At 37.9% G+C, this 8866-nt stretch overlaps 2 pseudogenes; both read left to right on the top strand.

The window, feature by feature from the left end:
- Positions 1–516: 516 nt before the first annotated feature.
- LOC143543342 (pentatricopeptide repeat-containing protein At5g50390, chloroplastic pseudogene) lies at positions 517–2266 on the top strand (annotated as a pseudogene).
- A 683-nt stretch (positions 2267–2949) lies between these two features.
- LOC143543301 (mitochondrial phosphate carrier protein 3, mitochondrial-like) lies at positions 2950–4031 on the top strand (annotated as a pseudogene).
- The last annotated feature ends 4835 nt before the right edge of the window (positions 4032–8866 follow it).

An 8866-nucleotide genomic window follows, 5' to 3' on the forward strand; every position in this document is an offset into this window, starting at 1 on the left:
TCGTTATTGTTGATTAGGTATTTACTATGTGCTATTAATCGGTGATTTGTGTGTCGGAATCGATTTAAGTTATTAATTAGTGTTTGCGCTAGGTTATATGCTCGTCAATCGCGTAGTTAGATCGTTTATAATTGTTATAGTTGATCAAGTATCTACTGTTTGTATTAAACTGTGATCAGTGCATCGGAATCAATTTAACTTACTAATTAGTGTTTGCACGAGGTTATATGCTTGTTAATCTTGTAGACAGATCGTTTATGATCATTAGTTGATTAGTTATTTATTGCCTTTTTTTAATGATTTCGGTTGGATGCGTAAGTGTGAGTGAGTTTACTAGTTTTGTTTATCACCTGATTTTTGTATATTACGTTTTTGAAGGTCTGGAAAGCTCGGTATGGATCACTGAGCTCGAGTGTGTTCAGTTGGTGATTTAATTTGTTTATCAGACTATTGTGACTGATTTTGGAGGAAAATCTATCATCAGAGTAAAATCTATCAACACAAAGGAAGAGAAGGATGGAAGGTTTAGTGATTCTGAACGTGGGAAACAATATATCTTATATAATTTCCGGGTCTTATTCACTACCCACAAGAAAACCCAGATCACACGCACCCGGAATCACTTGTTCGTTCATAGAACAACACGGGTTACACACAGTAGTTAAGAAAGAATCTCAATCTGGGCTTTGTGGTCAAATTGAGAAACTGGTTTTATGTAAAAAGTATAGAGATGCATTAGACTTGTTTGAGATTTTGGAACTCGAGTGTCGGTTTGATGTTCGGGTTGGTAAGAGTACTTATGATGCATTGGTGGATGCTTGTATTAGTTTGAAGTCGATTCGTGGGGTGTTTGGGTACATGGTTGATAGCGGGTTTGAGCCCGATTTGTATTTGAGGAATCGGGTGTTGTTGATGCATGTGAAATGTGGTATGATGATCGATGCACGCGTGTTGTTCGATGAAATGCCTGAACAGAACTTGGTTTCGTGGAATACAATAGTTTCCGGGCTTGTGGATGTTGGGGATTTCGTTGGCGCATTTCGGTTGTTTTTGTGCCGTGTGCGTTGATTGATATGTATAGTAAATGTGGTAGTATCACGGATGCGCAATGTGTTTTTGATTTTATGCCTGAGAAGACGACGGTGGGTTGGAACTCGATCATTGCGGGGTATAGTGAAGAGGCGTTGGATCTTTATTAAGAGATGCGGGATTCCGGTGTTAAAATGGACCATTTACTTTCTCATTGATAGTGAGAGTCTGCACGAGACTAGCTTCGTTAGAACACGCTAAACAAGCGCACGCGGGGCTCGTAGGCCACGGTTTTGGACTAGACATAGTTGCCAACACTGCACTTGTTGATTTTTATAGTGAATGGGGAAGAATTGATGATGCACACAACGTGTTAGATAAAATGCCTATGAAGAATGTCATTTCATGGAACGTGTTAATCGCGGGATATGGTAATCATGGTCGTGGGATTGGAGCTGTAGAGTTGTTTAACCGTATGATTAGTGAAAGAATGGTCCCAAATTATGTCACGTTTCTTGCGGTTTTATCGGCTTGCAGGTATTCTGGTTTATCAGATGAAGGGTGGGAGATATTTGAATCTATGGCAACGGATTGGAAAGTAAAGCGTCGGGCCATGCATTATGCGTGTGTATGATTGAGTTATTAGGTCGCGAGGGGCTTTTGGATGAAGCGTTTGCTTTGATTAGAGACGCGCCGTTTAAGCCGACGATCAATATGTGGGCTGCTTTGTTGACTGCTTGTAGGGTCCACAAGAATTTAGAGCTCGGAAAACTTGCAGCCGAGAAAATATACGGGATGGGACCAGAAAAACTTGGTAATTATGTTGTTATGTTAAACATATACAACGGTTGTGGAAAACATGAAGAAGCGGCTTCTGTTTTTCATTCTTTAAGAAAGAAGGGTTTAAGGATGTTGCCTGCGTGCACATGGATATTGAGAATCATGGTTATGTTCCGAAGAAAAACTCGTTGCTTCCTGATGTCGATGAACGGGAAGAGCAAATGTCATTGTATCATAGTGGGAAACTTGCGGTTTCTTATGGGCTGATAAACACAACAAATTCAACACCGTTGCATCTTGTGCAGAGTCACCGGATTTGTGATGACTGCCACCTGGCGGTCAAATTGATAACCAAGGCAACGGGACGAGTGATTGTTTTTAGAGATGCTAGTCGGTTCCATCGTTTTGAAGACGGGAAATGTTCTTGTGGTGATTATTGGTGAAGGAGATTTTATATTTGCACAACAAAATTTTGTTTTCTATAACATATTATATTCTCTTGTGGTAAGTAAAGATGTAATTTTTGAAGAAGAAAAGTCATGGGAATGGGATCAAGAAGAAAAGGTTCATGAAAGGGTTGAAATAAGTTGGGGAAATTATGTGTTTGATCAGAATATTGAAACAGAAGAATCAGATGGTGATCAAGAATGGGCTGAGGAAGAACATGAGGTAAATGATCCAGGTCCAAGTGAGCAGGCAGGGAGAGAAGTTAGACGGAGAAGACCTCCACAATATCTGAAAGATTATGTGGTCACTAATGATTTGGATACCGATGGAGATGAGGTTAATGTAATGGAAGAAGTAGATGCTGATCCAATACGATTTGAAGAAGCAATAAAAAGTGAAAAATGGGAGAAAGATGAAGGAGAACGTGTGTGGATGAAACTTTGTTCAAGCAGATGGTTGGGAGTTTAATGTACAAGGCCCGATATACAGTTTGTTAGCTTGATCGGTCGGTTTATGTCAAAGCCTATGGAGGAGCATTATGCTGCTGCCAAAAGAGTAATGAGGTAGGTATGTGAAAGGAACTATTGGTTATGGAATATGGTATGAAAGAGGTGGTATAGGAGAAATGAAAGTCTTCACCTACAGCGACTACGCGGGCGATTTAAAGAGGTGGTGGATGAATTTGGTGTAAAGATGGAAGGAAGAATTTCGGTTACATCTGCAATTAAGTTGTCCAAAAATCCAGTCTTTCATGGTAAGTGTAAGCACATTGTGGTCCGGTATCATTTTCTTAGAATAGCGTTTTGTGGAACATATGATCAGTTGGCAGAGATATTAACAGGTTAAGAGGTCAGCTTGGAGTATGTTCTCTCAAGGGCAAACAAGTCATTGCTGGAAATGCCCTTTGCCCTTTAGAAGCGGTTAAGGTTCGTGTCCAAACAAATCCCGGATTTGCCACAGGTATATCAGAGAGCTTCCTAAAGTTCATTAACGCTGAAGTCACTGCTGGGTAATTTCAGATCAGATGCATATTTATTAATTACTATAGTAGTATTATATTGTTACATTTTTCTAAATAAAATTGCTTATCTTTATACAGGGGCTAGGACCTCTATGGGGGCGACAGATTTCATGTAAGTTAAGATTATACTGTGCCAAAAATCTTTGTATCATTCTTACATGAGGTTATGCATGTTGTCATTTTCATTAATTGTTTATTATGATGTACATGTCTTCAGACACAATGATGAAGTTTGCATGTTTTGAGACAATAGTGGAGATGATATACAAGCACGCCATCCCCATACCAGAAAGTTTGCAGCTCGGAGTTAGCTTTGCTGGCGGGTGTACTATGTGCTATTGTTTCTCACCCTGCTGATAATTTAGTTTCTTTCCTCAATAATTCACAAGGGGCTACCGTCAGCAATGTGAGTCACATTCAAGCCTTTTTTCTGTATTATTTTAACCTTAATTTTTATATTTATAGAGGTTATTATTTTTGGTGCAGGCTGTTCAGACACTCGGTTTGTTGGGTTTGTTCACTCGCGGTCTTCCTCTTCGTATTTTAATGATTGGAACACTTACTGGAGCACAATGGGGGATTTATGATGCTTTTAAAGTAGCTGTCGGGCTGTAAGTTTCTTTCACTCTTCATATATTATAAAACAATATTTGTTGTCTCGAAAGAGGATGCTAAACAGTAATTTTTTTGTAGGCCTTCTAGTGGCGGTGGGGCGATGACTTCAAAAAGGAAAAGTGATGACAAAGTTAAGTGATTTTTAAGGGCATTGAGAAAGTTTCTTTTATTCTTTTATACGAGTAAATAACATTAGGTTAACAATAGGGGTTTGGTCTTGGGTTTTTGGTGTCCAAGACTGTTACGCGAAACATTTTGTACAGTAGGGTTCATCTCCCTTCATTTTGGGCAATGACAAAGCTTTCTTTAGTGTCAACTTATTTTGCTTTCGAAACAAAACACGAGTCTCGTTGTAAAGATGATAAATGAGAAAATTCAACTCCTTTGATTGTTGAATAGAACACTGACCTAACCGAATATTCAAATTTAGGGTGCGCAAAAATGGATTTTTTTTCTTGAGACCCGTTTAGACCCGAACCAATAACTCATCTCTTGCAGACTCGGATCTGGAACCGACTAAAAGAAAATATGGTTCGTGTCTTAAGTAAAGGTGCAAACGAGCCGAGCTAAGCCCGGGATCGGCTCGTTTAACTTACAAAGAGCTCGAGCTCGGCCCATTGCGATCTCTATTTCTAAAACTCGAGCTCGGCTCGTTTACCATTTCTTAATTTATTTTTATATTTTATAATTATTGTTTTTACAAGTATAATAATTTTATATACAAGATAATATTTATAATTTAGTTATTTTTTCATAATATTAAATAGATTGATTAATAATTAATAAATATGTATTATAAAAATTATTTTAATGGCGATTTAGGCTCGCGAGCTAGCTCGGGCTCGATCGAGCATTTTCACGGGCAGCCCGGCTTGTTTGAACCCCTAACGGGCCTGGTTCTATGGTTCCAGCAAATTGAGACAAAATCTGTAGCATTGACTATCATCTGGTCAAACTACCATTGACGTTAATAGTTCATGATGTGTGTTTTGAGCAGAACTTTCATTAACTATTGATAAATATTTGTACTTAACTTATTTTTATTTGAATTATAATCGGGTTTCACGGGTCTACAAACTCACTTCTAGAATCTGATTTGACCCTGGACCCGATTTTATCTATATGCTAGACCGGGAAACTATTAATGATAAGACCCGATTAAATCTCTATATGCTAGACCCGGGAACCAATTAATGATACACATGTATCACGGGTCTTACCCATTTCCTGCTCACCCCTAAATTTCAAATAAGTACAAAAATTCCCGCTCACAAATTACCTCCAACCATGATAAACAAAAGTAAATATTAAGAAGTTTAAAATAGCGTAATATAATTAAAAGATAATAATATTGTTAGTATAATTTCACTGCAATACAACTTGGCAGGGTTTTGTATACAAGCAAAATAACAAAAATACAATTTTCCAAAAAGACTCCTTACATCATTCTTTAAACTTAACCAATGTCTAAGGGAAATACGGGATCGAATACAATCCTAGCAAACACATGTCGCACTTCCTGTGTGCTTCCGATCGCCAGCATCTCATAATTAATTTTCCCGCCTTGCTTTGGCACAAATCTGGCTTCCTTACCTTGATTCACACATTCAGATATCTTCACTGCCTTATAATACACGTGTAGAGAAATGAACACCTGCCCAAATAACGTTGATAAATTTATGGAATGTATGAGAAATTTTTGAAACGAGACCATATAAGTAAAATGAATATTTATAACTATATAACATGACTAGGTTAGAGCACGTGTGATACACAGGTTAGTAAAAATACAACCATTTTCTATAATTTTGAAAACAAACCAAAACAAACCCATGACGGGCTGGAATTAAAACAAAAACACGATCCATGAAATATAAATGCAAAAAATATTATAGTAGCAAAATATACACATAAACACGATCTCCTAAACCTTGAGAAATTTGCCTCACGTGTTTAAATGCTTAGAAATGTTTACCTGATAAAGTTTTGGATACTAAAAATTAACATGAATCAATTTGAGAGCTCTCAAACAAAAGTGTTAAACTTTACATATTGACAAAGATTAAAAGAAACCTCTAACTTCAGCTAAAGATGGTGAACTCACTACTTTACGTATATGTTCTTCTCCTCTTCCTTTCCTCAAAGTAGACGTGCACAAAAAAACCGGTTCCGGAACGGTTCCAGTTCCTACCCGATGGACCAAATACCCGGTTTGGGTATTTTTGTACCCGAAAATCATACCCGGTTCCCCTATTTGTATTTCCCAATTGGTTCCAACCCGGTTCCTTGTAAGGCCCCGTTACCGGTAGCCCTACTTTAGCGTCGGACTTACTCATAAACACAGTTCTACAAATCAGAGTTTATTAAAACTTTCGCGGAATATAAAAATGTAACTGTTTATTACAAAACATTTAATCTTCTTTAAAACCATAACATAAATTATCACATTAAAACATCATTTCTTCCATCTTCAAATGCCAGCCGTTCGATCCATGCCATGTGCCAACCTCATGCTAGCTCTTTAATCATATTCACCTACGTGCATACTAAAAGTCAGCTACGCTGAGTGAGTTCTAGTTAATAAGGCGACATACAATACATACACATATATTACATACATACATATCTTAACCTTGTATAATTATCCATAAGAGGACGTCACATAATATCTATTAAAAGAACTATTACTATTTCCCTACTATTTATATTCTCCATAGAAGGACACTCTATATGTATATTCTCCATAGAAGGAACATCCTATATACTTCCATAGAAGGAACACTATGCTTTCCATTAAAGGAACACTATGTTTTCCATCAAAGGAACACGGGGCTTTCCATTAAAGGAACACTATGCTTTCCATTAAAGGAGCACTATGCTTCCCATCAAAGGAACACGGGGCTTTCCATTAAAGGAACACTATGCTTTCCATTAAAGGAACACTCTGTATATTATCCGTATCGGGAACTCTGTATATAAGTTATCACTTAATATCCATATAAGGAGACAATCATAGCTATCCTTGGCAATACATGCAATATCCGAAGATCGTTCACGTATCGACAAGTAATCATCCCTGCATTTCATAAAATATCCATATCTTTATTTATAACCTAACGGTACATGCAGTATCCGAAGATCGTTCACGTACCGACAAGCAATCATTCATACCGTACACATATATCACATAGGGCATACACTTATCACTTAGGATAACTGTATTAACTGATCACATCGAGTATGCACACAACCCCGAAAACATAACAAGGAAATGAGGCTAGAAACTCACCTGATCTCAGCTACTTCTTCTGTTAACGGTTACTCCATCTCGAGATGTGCGCGTCTAACTGTTTAATAATTGAATATCAAATACTACTCTAGCCACTCTCATTGCTACTTAATCGTCTTACGCGTCTAAGCCGGTTTTACTTCATTGAATCATTACCGGTTAGTTAATCGTTACTCGTTAACCTTTTAAAGGTATCTTTCATAATTTATCAAAGTCCAAGGGCTAATTTATCACCCTCTGATTCGCTAAGCTCCCATAACGAACTAGCTAAAGAATCACCCATAACGAATCACCAATAGTTCTTATCCAGACTTTGACTCAAGGGTCAAAGTCAAAATCGTCAAGAACACAGATTAGTCAACAGATCTTAGATCTGCAATTAAACCTTCGTTTCTTAACCAAATCTCATGATTTTGGTATCAATGGAATCGTCTGACCAGCGCCTACAAACCCTAACCATCAAATCAGCCAAAATTTCGTGTTTTAAGGGTGCGATTTAGGCATAAGGGTTACGGGTTCGTTTATCAATCGATTAACCCATTAAATATTAACCATTTTCAGTAAGTTTAGCTTTGTTAGATTCGTTTTACCATACAAACACAGATCTATCATTTCTAGACTAATCCAAACCTAAACAAACAAGTTCTCGATATAAACGTATCGTAAACGAGTCGAACTACGAACACAAGCTGGTCTTTGATGTTGCTTTGGTTCGTCACGACGATCTAGCACCAACAAGCTCGGGTTCTCGCCTTTGGATCTTGGTTCGGATTGTAAGACGGTGTTGTGTGTGTTTTCTAAGGTGTAGGCTATGGTGTAGAGATTGATAATAATGGAAAGGATTAGGGTTTAAGGGATATTTATACTCCCTTAAGCCCATGGACCTAAGACCCATCTTTCCCTTTTGGTCCATAATTAAGTCAATCTAAAAGCCTACTTATCCTATCATATTTATTATTATTATTATTATCCGAACGAAAAATGGGGATGTTACATTCCTAATTGTACCCGGTCCGGTTCCTACCTGAAAAAACCGGTTCCGACGGGTTTTTTTAAAAAGGTCAAACACAGGTCAAATTAGCCGTTGGAACCGGTTCCAACGGTAATATAGCCGTTGGAACCGTTTTTTGAGAAACAAAAGAGCCGTTGGAACCGGTTCCGACGGTAATATAGCCATTGGAACCAGTTTTTGAGAAACAAAAGAGCCGTTGTAACCGGTTCCAACGGTAATATAGCCGTTGGAACCGGTTCTTGTAGCCCAAAACCTATATATAAGTTGTTTTCCATTACTTGTTTCACCACCAAACTCAAAAACAAACTAAAATACTTCTCCTTTAGCAAACCCGACCATCTAACTAAATATTATTATGGCACCCACCAAAAAAACTAACAATAAGGCTAAGAAGAGTGTTTTTATTGAACCCGTTCCTCCTATGGAGGACCCAAATGTTCTTGCGGTCGTCACCCATAACTGCAACCAAGACATATAGAAGAATTGGGATTTGGTTGTGAATGCCGAAGGTTATCAAAAGGCTCGTTGCAAACTATATGGAACACAATTAAAGCACGATTCCAACTCGACTTTGAGAAAGCACATCGAGAAGCCATATTGCAAGGCGTTGAAAGGGATTGGCGCGACCGATCAAGTTGACTTGGTTAAAGATGGTACACTATTTCGTTACAAC

Source organism: Bidens hawaiensis, unplaced genomic scaffold, assembly GCF_021521415.1.
Source record: "Bidens hawaiensis isolate Kalapana, Puna unplaced genomic scaffold, B.hawaiensis_p1.1 tig00013117_1, whole genome shotgun sequence".
Lineage (NCBI taxonomy): Eukaryota > Viridiplantae > Streptophyta > Magnoliopsida > Asterales > Asteraceae > Bidens > Bidens hawaiensis.